This window comes from Salvelinus alpinus, chromosome 3, assembly GCF_045679555.1.
Source record: "Salvelinus alpinus chromosome 3, SLU_Salpinus.1, whole genome shotgun sequence".
Lineage (NCBI taxonomy): Eukaryota > Metazoa > Chordata > Actinopteri > Salmoniformes > Salmonidae > Salvelinus > Salvelinus alpinus.
The window spans coordinates 94,566,880-94,576,879 of record NC_092088.1 but is presented as its reverse complement, the minus strand read 5'-3'; the positions used below and the strand labels follow the sequence as shown (position 1 = coordinate 94,576,879).

General features: G+C 45.1%; 1 protein-coding gene across 6 annotated transcripts in view; it reads right to left on the bottom strand.

Moving 5' to 3' along the window:
* Window positions 1-10,000, bottom strand: part of meis1b (Meis homeobox 1 b) — a 187,659-nt gene that overhangs the window by 43,394 nt on the left and 134,265 nt on the right. The gene's annotated exons all lie outside the window — the stretch shown is intronic.

Below are 10,000 nucleotides of genomic sequence, written 5' to 3'. Positions count from 1 at the left end.
ATGCTAGTAGCTCTGTGACTCTAATAGAAGATCTGATGAACATGCTAGTAGCTCTGTGACTCTAATAGAAGATCTGATGAACATGCTAGTAGCTCTGTGACTCAAACAGAAGATCTGATGAACATGCTAGTAGCTCTGTGACTCAAACATAAGATCTGATGAACATGCTAGTAGCTCTGTGACTCTAATAGAAGATCTGATGAACATGCTAGTAGCTCTGTGACTCTAATAGAAGATCTGATGAACATGCTAGTAGCTCTGTGACTCAAACATAAGATCTGATGAACATGCTAGTAGCTCTGTGACTCTAATAGAAGATCTGATGAACATGCTAGTAGCTCTGTGACTCTAATAGAAGATCTGATGAACATGCTAGTAGCTCTGTGACTCAAACAGAAGATCTGATGAACATGCTAGTAGCTCTGTGACTCTAATGGAATATCTGATGAACATGCTAGTAGCTCTGTGACTCTAATAGAAGATCTGATGAACATGCTAGTAGCTCTGTGACTCTAATGGAAGATCTGATGAACATGCTAGTAGCTCTGTGACTCTAATAGAAGATCTGATGAACATGCTAGTAGCTCTGTGACTCTAATAGAAGATCTGATGAACATGCTAGTAGCTCTGTGACTCTAATAGAAGATCTGATGAACATGCTAGTAGCTCTGTGACTCTAATAGAAGGAAAGCCCTACTGTGTTGTACTTGGGAACACATTACGGGGAAACTGGGGGAATACAACTCTCTCTCTCTCTCTCTCTCTCTCTCTCTCTCTACACTGCTCTTACTGTAAGGGGAGGAGAGGAGGAAGAGAGGAGGGGTGGAGAGTAGGAAGGGAGGAGGGGAGGTAGTAAGGAGGGGAGGAGGGGAGAAGAGAGGTATTGAGGAGGGGAAGAGTGTTGACAGAGCTGTATAAAGGTGGAACAGTGGGAAGTGTTGCTGACAGGGCTGTATAAAGATTGAATAGTGGAGAGTGTTGTTGAGGCTGTATAAAGGTGGAACAGTGGAGAGTGTTGTTGAGGCTGTATAAAGGTGGAACAGTGGAGAGTGGTGTTGATGCTGTATAAAGGTGGAACAGTGGAGAGTGGTGTTGATGCTGTATAAAGAGTGAATAGTGGAGAGTGTTGTTGATGCTGTATAAAGGTGGAACTGTGGAGAGTGTTGTTGATGCTGTATAAAGGTGGAACAGTGGAGAGTGTTGTTGAGGCTGTATAAAGGTTGAACAGTGGAGAGTGTTGTTGATGCTGTATAAAGGTGGAACAGTGGGAAGTGTTGTTGAGGCTGTATAAAGGTGGAACAGTGGAGAGTGGTGTTGATGCTGTATAAAGGTGGAACAGTGGGGAGTGTTGCTGACAGGGCTGTATAAAGGTTGAACAGTGGGAAGTGTTGCTGACAGGGCTGTATAAAGGTGGAACAGTGGAGAGTGTTGTTGAGGCTGTATAAAGGTGGAACAGTGGAGAGTGTTGTTGAGGCTGTATAAAGGTGGAACAGTGGAGAGTGTTGCTGACAGGGCTGTATAAAGGTTGAACAGTGGGAAGTGTTGCTGACAGGGCTGTATAAAGGTTGAACAGTGGGAAGTGTTGCTGACAGGGCTGTATAAAGAGTGAATAGTGGAGAGTGTTGCTGATGCTGTATAAAGGTGGAACTGTGGAGAGTGTTGTTGATGCTGTATAAAGAGTGAATAGTGGAGAGTGTTGTTGATGCTGTATAAAGGTGGAACTGTGGAGAGTGTTGTTGATGCTGTATAAAGGTGGAACAGTGGAGAGTGTTGTTGAGGCTGTATAAAGGTTGAACAGTGGAGAGTGTTGTTGATGCTGTATAAAGGTGGAACAGTGGGAAGTGTTGTTGAGGCTGTATAAAGGTGGAACTGTGGAGAGTGTTGTTGATGCTGTATAAATGTGGAACAGTGGAGAGTGTTGTTGATGCTGTATAAAGGTGGAACTGTGGAGAGTGTTGTTGATGCTGTATAAAGGTGGAACAGTGGAGAGTGTTGTTGATGCTGTATAAAGGTGGAACAGTGGAGAGTGTTGTTGATGCTGTATAAAGGTGGAACAGTGGGAAGTGTTGTTGATGCTGTATAAAGGTGGAACAGTGGGAAGTGTTGCTGACAGAGCTGTATAAAGGTTGAACAGTGGAGAGTGTTGCTGACAGAGCTGTATAAAGGTGGAACAGTGGAGCGTGTTGCTGACAGGGCTGTATAAAGGTGGAACTGTGAAAGGCATGGAAGGTGAGCCCTACAATCCCACTTTACCCGTGTCATATCCTCCCTATGCCCGTGTCACTGCCTTGCCTCTCTCTCAGTAGGCATCTCTACTGTGCAACTAACGTTGGCTCAGGAAGTGTCAGCAACAACAAAACAGACCTAGTACTCCATGCTCTCCAATTCTCTGATTCAGCAGAAAGAGAGAGATAGAGAAAGAGAGACAGACAGAGAGATAGAGAGAGAGAGAGCGAGAGAGAGAGAGAGAGAGAGATCAAATTGAGACTCTGCATGCAAAAATATCCTCCGTGTACAACGTAGAACACCAAATAATGCATGCAGAGCAGAATTAGGCCGATACCCACTAATTATCAAAATCCAGAAAAGAGCCGTTAAATTCTACAACCACCTAAAAGGAAGCGATTCCCAAACCTTCCATAACAAAGCCATCACCTACAGAGAGATGAACCTGGAGAAGAGTCCCCTAAGCAAGCTGGTCCTAGGGCTCTGTTCACAAACACAAACACACCCCACAGAGCCCCAGGACAACAGCACAATTAGACCCAACCAAATCATGAGAAAACAAAAAGATAATTACTTGACACATTGGAAAGAATTAACAAAAAAACAGAGCAAACTAGAATGCTATTTGGCCCTAAACAGAGAGTACACAGTGGCAGAATACCTGACCACTGTGACTGACCCAAACTTAAGGAAAGCTTTGACTATGTACAGACTCAGTGAGCATAGCCTTGCTATTGAGAAAGGCCGCCGTAGGCAGACATGGCTCTCAAGAGAAGACAGGCTATGTGCACACTGCCCACAAAATGAGGTGGAAACTGAGCTGCACTTCCTAACCTCCTGCCCAATGTATGACCATATTAGAGAGACATATTTCCCTCAGATTACACAGATCCACAAAGAATTTGAAAACAAATCCAATTTTGATAAACTCCCATATCTACTGGGAGAAATTCCACAGTGTGCCATCACAGCAGCAAGATTTGTGACCTGTTGCCACAAGAAAAGGGCAACCAGTGAAGAACAAACACCATTGTAAATACAACCCATATTTATGCTTATTTATTTTAACTTGTGTGCTTTAACCATTTGTACATTGTTACAACACTGTATATATATAATATAACATTTGTAATGTCTTTATTGTTTTGAAACTTCTGTATGTGTAATGTTTACTGTTAATTTGTATTGTTTATTTCACTTTTGTATAATATCTACCTCACTTGCTTTGGCAATGGTAACACATGTTTCCCATGCCAATAAAGCCCCTTGAATTGAATTGAATTGAATTGAGAGAGAGAGAGAGAGAGAGAGAGAGAGAGAGAGAGAGAGAGAGAGAGAGAGAGAGAGAGAGAGAGAGAGAGAGAGAGAGAGAGAGAGAGAGAGAGAGAGAGAGAGAGAGAGAGAGAGAGAGAGAGAGAGAGAGAGAGAGAGAGAGAGAGAGAGAGAGAGGGGGAAAGCGATAGAAGAGTTGCTACCAATGTATGGTCCACAGACTACGTGCACACACACACACACACAGACACACAGACACACACACACACACACACACACACACACACACACACACACACACACACACACACACACACACACACACACACACACACACACACACACACACACACACACACACACACACACACACACACACACAGTCCATCTACTGTTGACATAATAGATATAGAGATCAGGTCTAAACAGGCTCTGGATACCAGTCAGCCTGAAAGACTGGCCCCTTATTCTCTACATGGTGCACTACCTTTTGACAAGGGCCCATAGAGCTTCGGTCCAAAGTAGTGCACTACATATGGGTTACTTAGGAGTCACTTAGGATGAGGCCAAGCCAACACGTTCAACCATCTTAGTGAAGCCAAACCAGATCAACTGACAATGAGGAAGTTAAAGTCACTTTCTGACTTTTTATTCTTAATGTTGCTTTCAGGGGTGAGGAGGTATTTGTTTGAAGGTGTGTGTGTGTGTGTGTGTTTATGTGTGTGTTTATGTGTGTGCGTGTGTGTGTGTGTTTATGTGTGTGTGTGTGTATGTGTATGTTTATGTGTGTGTGTGTTTATGTGTGTGTGTGTTTATGTGTGTGTGAGGTGGTATTTGGAGTAAATGCCATGGACGTTCTCACTAAAGCACCTTGACAGAGCTGCAGAAGCTCCGGGGCACGTTCTAAAAAGCAAAGCACACACACACACACACACACACACACACACACACACACACACACACACACACACACACACACACACACACACACACACACACACACACACACACACACACACACACACACACACACACACACACACACACACACACCAAACATCTCAGAGCGCTGAGCAATCACCCACAGCTTTCCAAGTTCCAGCACGTCGATCCCCAGGCTGTCAATAGAGTGAGGAACGCCAGTCATCTACAATCTCTCTCCCTCTTTTCCTCCCGACCTCGGAAACCTGATCCAAAGTGAATACCGTTCCTCCTAAGTAGCTCTGGCGTTCGTTCGTTCACTAAGCTACACACACACACACATACACACACTCCCCGCCCACCCCAAACACTCTCTCTCTCCTATCTTTCTCTCTGCATGCTTTTAAGACGTTCATAAAAGGTCTCTTATTGACAAAACAATCTCATGGCTGAAGCTTAAACACTGTCTTTAAGGGGCATTATTAAATTGCAGCCAGGAAGGGAGGAATGGACAACACTACGAAACCTGATGACCCCTGCATCGATTACAGATCAACACAGCTTTATGGACTAGGAGAGAGACGCTGAGAGGTTGGAAGAGAGAGATGTGAGACAGAGAGAGAGAGAGAGAGAGAGGGGGATAAGGAGTGGCAGAAGAAAATGTCCTTCCTTCCTTCCTCTCTCTCTCTCTCTCTCTTCTCCACCCTGCAGTATTTCTATCACTGATGAACGTTTCTCATACATACTGTAATGCCTTGTCTTGGATCCTCAATGTAATCTCACGCCACCATTGTCTGTGTGTGTGTGTGTGTATTCATGCGTGTCTTCATGAGTGTGTGTGGCTGGGTTTCAAACTGTGTGTGTGGCACATATGTGTGCGTGTGTGCGTGCGTGCATGTGTGTGTGTGTGCGTGCATGTGTGTGTGCTTGTGTGTGTGTGTGTGTGTGTGTGGTGTGCATACATATAATGTGTATGTTTGGTTCATACATCCGGCTGTCTCCGTGCGTGTTTGGTTCATGTGAAATACCTCCCCAGTCACATTCAGACTCCCTGGTGCTGTGTTCCATACCAATAATTCATGAGTGATATCTGAAGCCTTTAATATTCACAGTCTACTGCTGCTTCCCTTTCATTAATAATACACACTTACATGTACGATAACACGTCATGTGGGGGGTGGCGGGGGTGTGTGCGTGTGTTTGCGTGTGTGTGTGTGTCTGTGTGTGCGTGTGCGTGTGCGTGTGCGTGTGCGTGTGTGTGTGTGTGTGTGTGTCTGTGTGTGTGTGTGTGTGTGTGTGTGTGTGTGTGTGTGTGTGTGTGTGTGTGTATTGGGGGGGGGGGCTATGCGTGTGTTTGTGCTGTGATAAACAGAATCACAGCCGAATCAGTGGGTCAGGAGGAAACAATAACGGAGGTTGCTATGGAGACAGCCAATGGCGGCCCTCCGAGGAAGAACACCAACCAGCCTATGATATGGCAGGTCCCTTTCTCTAACCTCTCTCACTCACTTACTCACACACACACACACACACACACACGCACACACACACACACACACACACACACACACAGACACAGACACACACACACACACACACACACACACACACACACACACACACACACACACACACACACACACACACACACACACAGACACAGACACACACACACACACACACACACTCACACACACACACACACACACACACACACACACAGACACACACACACACACACACGCACACACACACACACACACAGACACACACACACACACACACACACGCACACACACACAGACACACACACACACACACACACGCAAACACACGCACACTCACACTCAAAGCAATGTGAGGGGGCAGAGAGATCTCAGCATGCAGGGTTTAACAGCTAATACCCCTCAGATTAACCACCCCCGGTTCCTCTCTGACACACACCACACACACCACACACACACACACACACACACACACACACACACACACACACACACACACATCCTCAGATGAACTGTCGCCAGATCCTTGCTTAGACACTGCGATACACACACACTCCCTGCCTTTAGTACACAGAGACCGCAGTGACCATGCAGAACCTCTCTCCATGTGACTACCATGTGTGTGTGTGTGGTGTGTGTGTTTGATGTGTGTGTGTGTGTGTGTGTGTGGTGTGTGTGTAGGGCCACCAGGGGCCCAGTAGACAGAGGGAGACAAAGGGAACAGAGATATGTTTAATGCCCATTACAACACAAGTGTAACATTATCCCAAGCCATTGAAAAATGATGAAGCTGAGAGGAGCGGATGGCATATCAGCCTATGGAGGGAACATTTACACAAGTGGCCTACGCACGCACGCACGCACGCACGCACGCACGCACGCACGCACGCACGCACGCACGCACGCACGCACGCACGCACGCACGCACGCACGCACACACACACACACACACACACACACACACACACACACACACACACACACACACACACACACACACACACACACACACACACACACACACACACACACACACACACAGTTGTAGCCTTAGCTGTATTCATCTCAGACACTTATAGAAAGGGAGCTGTGCGTGTGTGTTTTCTGCAGCTGTGTGTATACAAAAATGTGTGTGTGCTCATACGCTTTAACGTAAGTGTGTGTGTGTGTGTGTGTGTGTTCCTACTTTTTTGTCGGTGCGGGTTTTACCAATTTCAATGTAGACTGACGTTTCTCCACATTTCTCCAAACATCAAATTTCGAAATTAAACGTTAAGGATAGGAGCTAAGGGTTAAGGATAAGGGTTAAGGGTTAAAGATAGGGGTTAAGGGTTAAGGGTTAAGGATAGGGGTTAAGGGTTAAGGATAGGGGTTAAGGGTTAAGGATAGGGGTTAAGGGTTAAGGGTTAGGGATAGGGGTTAAGGGTTAAGGATAGGGGTTAAGGGTTAAGGGTTAAGGATAGGGGTTAAGGGTTAAGGATAGGGATTAAGGGTTAAGGGTTAAGGATAGGGGTTAAGGGTTAAGGGTTAAGGATAGGGGTTAAGGTTTAAGGATAGGGATTAAGGGTTAAGGATAGGGGTTAAGGGTTAAGGATAGGGGTTAAGGGTTAAGGGTTAAGGATAGGGGTTAAGGGTTAAGGATAGGGGTTAAGGGTTAAGGATATGGATTAAGGGTTAAGGGTTAAGGAAGAGGGGTTAAGGGTTAAGGATAGGGATTAAGGGTTAAGGATAGGGGTTAAGGGTTAAGGATAGGGATTAAGGGTTAAAGATAGGGGTTAAGGGTTAAGGATAGGGGTTAAGGATAGGGGTTAAGGGTTAAGGATAGGGGTTAAGGATAAGGGTTAAGGGTTAAGGATAGGGGTTAAGGGTTAAGGATAGGGGTTAAGGATAAGGGTTAAGGGTTAAGGATGGGGGTTAAGGGTTAAGGATAGGGATTAAGGGTTAAGGATAGGGGTTAAGGGTTAAGGATAGGGATTAAGGGTTAAGGATAGGGGTTAAGGGTTAAGGATAGGGGTTAAGGGTTAAGGATAGGGGTTAAGGGTTAAGGATAGGGGTTAAGGGTTAAGGATAGGGGTTAAGGATAAGGGTTAAGGGTTAAGGATAGGGGTTAAGGGTTAAGGATAGGGATTAAGGGTTAAGGATAGGGGTTAAGGGTTAAGGATAGGGATTAAGGGTTAAGGATAGGGGTTAAGGGTTAAGGATAGGGGTTAAGGGTTAAGGATAGGGGTTAAGGGTTAAATATAGGGGTTAAGGGTTAAGGATAGGGGTTAAGGGTTAAGGATAGGGGTTAAGGGTTAAGGGTTAAGGATAGGGGTTAAGGGTTAAGGATAGGGGTTAAGGGTTAAGGGTTAAGGATAGGGGTTAAGGGTTAAGGATAGGGGTTAAGGGTTGAGGATAGGGGTTAAGGGTTAAGGATAGGGGTTAAAACAAAAAAACAAGTGTCTACCACTTTGATGATCTTTTTTTGATATTCACTTTGGGATTGAACACGCCACCTTCGGACCTGGAGACGTGGGATTATAAATGGGATTATAAATGGGATTATGAATGGGATTATTAATGGGATTATAAATGGGATTATCAATGAGATTATGAATGGGATTATAAATGGGATTATAAATGGGATTATCAATGGGATTATAAATGGGATTATAAATGGGATTATAAATGGGTTTATAAATGGGATTATAAACAGACCTGCTACTGAGTGTGTAGAAGTCGAGGTGAGTCTCTCTCTCTCTGAATCATTCATGGAATATGAGATGTCAGGGAATTATGCCAATCCACTACCCCCGTCCACAACACCCTAGAAAAACCCAAGCCTACTTGATGGTAATAGTGCTCCCTATTGCCCCTAGTGGCTGGTTCTGAAGGCATTTCCCCATGTCCTCGGGAGATGGACAGACATCCTATTTCGAAGTCAATCTTGAGCGATCTGCCTGAGTTTAGTCCCCTTAGGGGGGTGGGGTCTTTCTGTAAACTCATAACCCTCCACATCAAACACACTGCTCTCTCCTGAACCATTAAACTCATAACCCCTCCAAATCAAACACACTGCTCTGTCCTGAACCTTTAAACTCATAACCCCTCCACATCAAACACACTGCTCTCTCTCCTGAACCATTAAACTCATAACCCCTCCACATCAAACACACTGCTCTCTCTCCTGAACCTGTAAACTCATAACCCCTCTACATCAAACACACTGGTCTCTCCTGAACCATTAAACTCATAACCCCTCTACATCAAACACCCTGCTCTCTCTCCTGAACCTGTAAACTCATAACCCCTCTACATCAAACACACTGGTCTCTCCTGAACCATTAAACTCATAACCCCTCTACATCAAACACCCTGCTCTCTCTCCTGAACCTTTAAACTCATAACCCCTCCACATCAAACACACTGCTCTCTCTCCTGAACCTTTAAACTCATAACCCTCCACATCAAACACACTGCTCTCTCCTGAACCTTTAAACTCATAACCCTCCACATCAAAGTTAGTAACCAAGGCCCAAACCCCATGATCAGCTAGTTAGTAACCAAGGCCCAAACCCCATGATCAGCTAGTTAGTAACCAAGGCCCAAACCCCATGATCAGCTAGTTAGTAACCAAGGCCCAAACTCCATGATCAGCTAGTTAGTAACCAAGGCCCAAACTCCATGATCAGCTAGTTAGTAACCAAGGCCCAAACTCCATGATCAGCTAGTTAGTAACCAAGGCCCAAACTCCATGATCAGCTAGTTAGTAACCAAGGCCCAAACTCCATGATCAGCTAGTTAGTAACCAAGGCCCAAATTCCATGATCAGCTAGTTAGTAACCAAGGCCCAAACTCCATGATCAGCTAGTTAGCATTAAAGGGCTACTTGGCCACAGTTAGCTTCTGAATCATTATGGTGTGTTTCTGAACTTTGGTGTTTTAGAGGTGCGATTCTAAGCTGTTATAACGTCTCTTAGTCTCATGTTTAGTTGTGTTTTGGAGGGTAAAGATGGAGGGAAGATATAGGAACAGTGATAGTGATGTTTTGGCTGAGTTAAGGGTCGGTCAGAATCTAAGTGGAACATCTCTTCAGG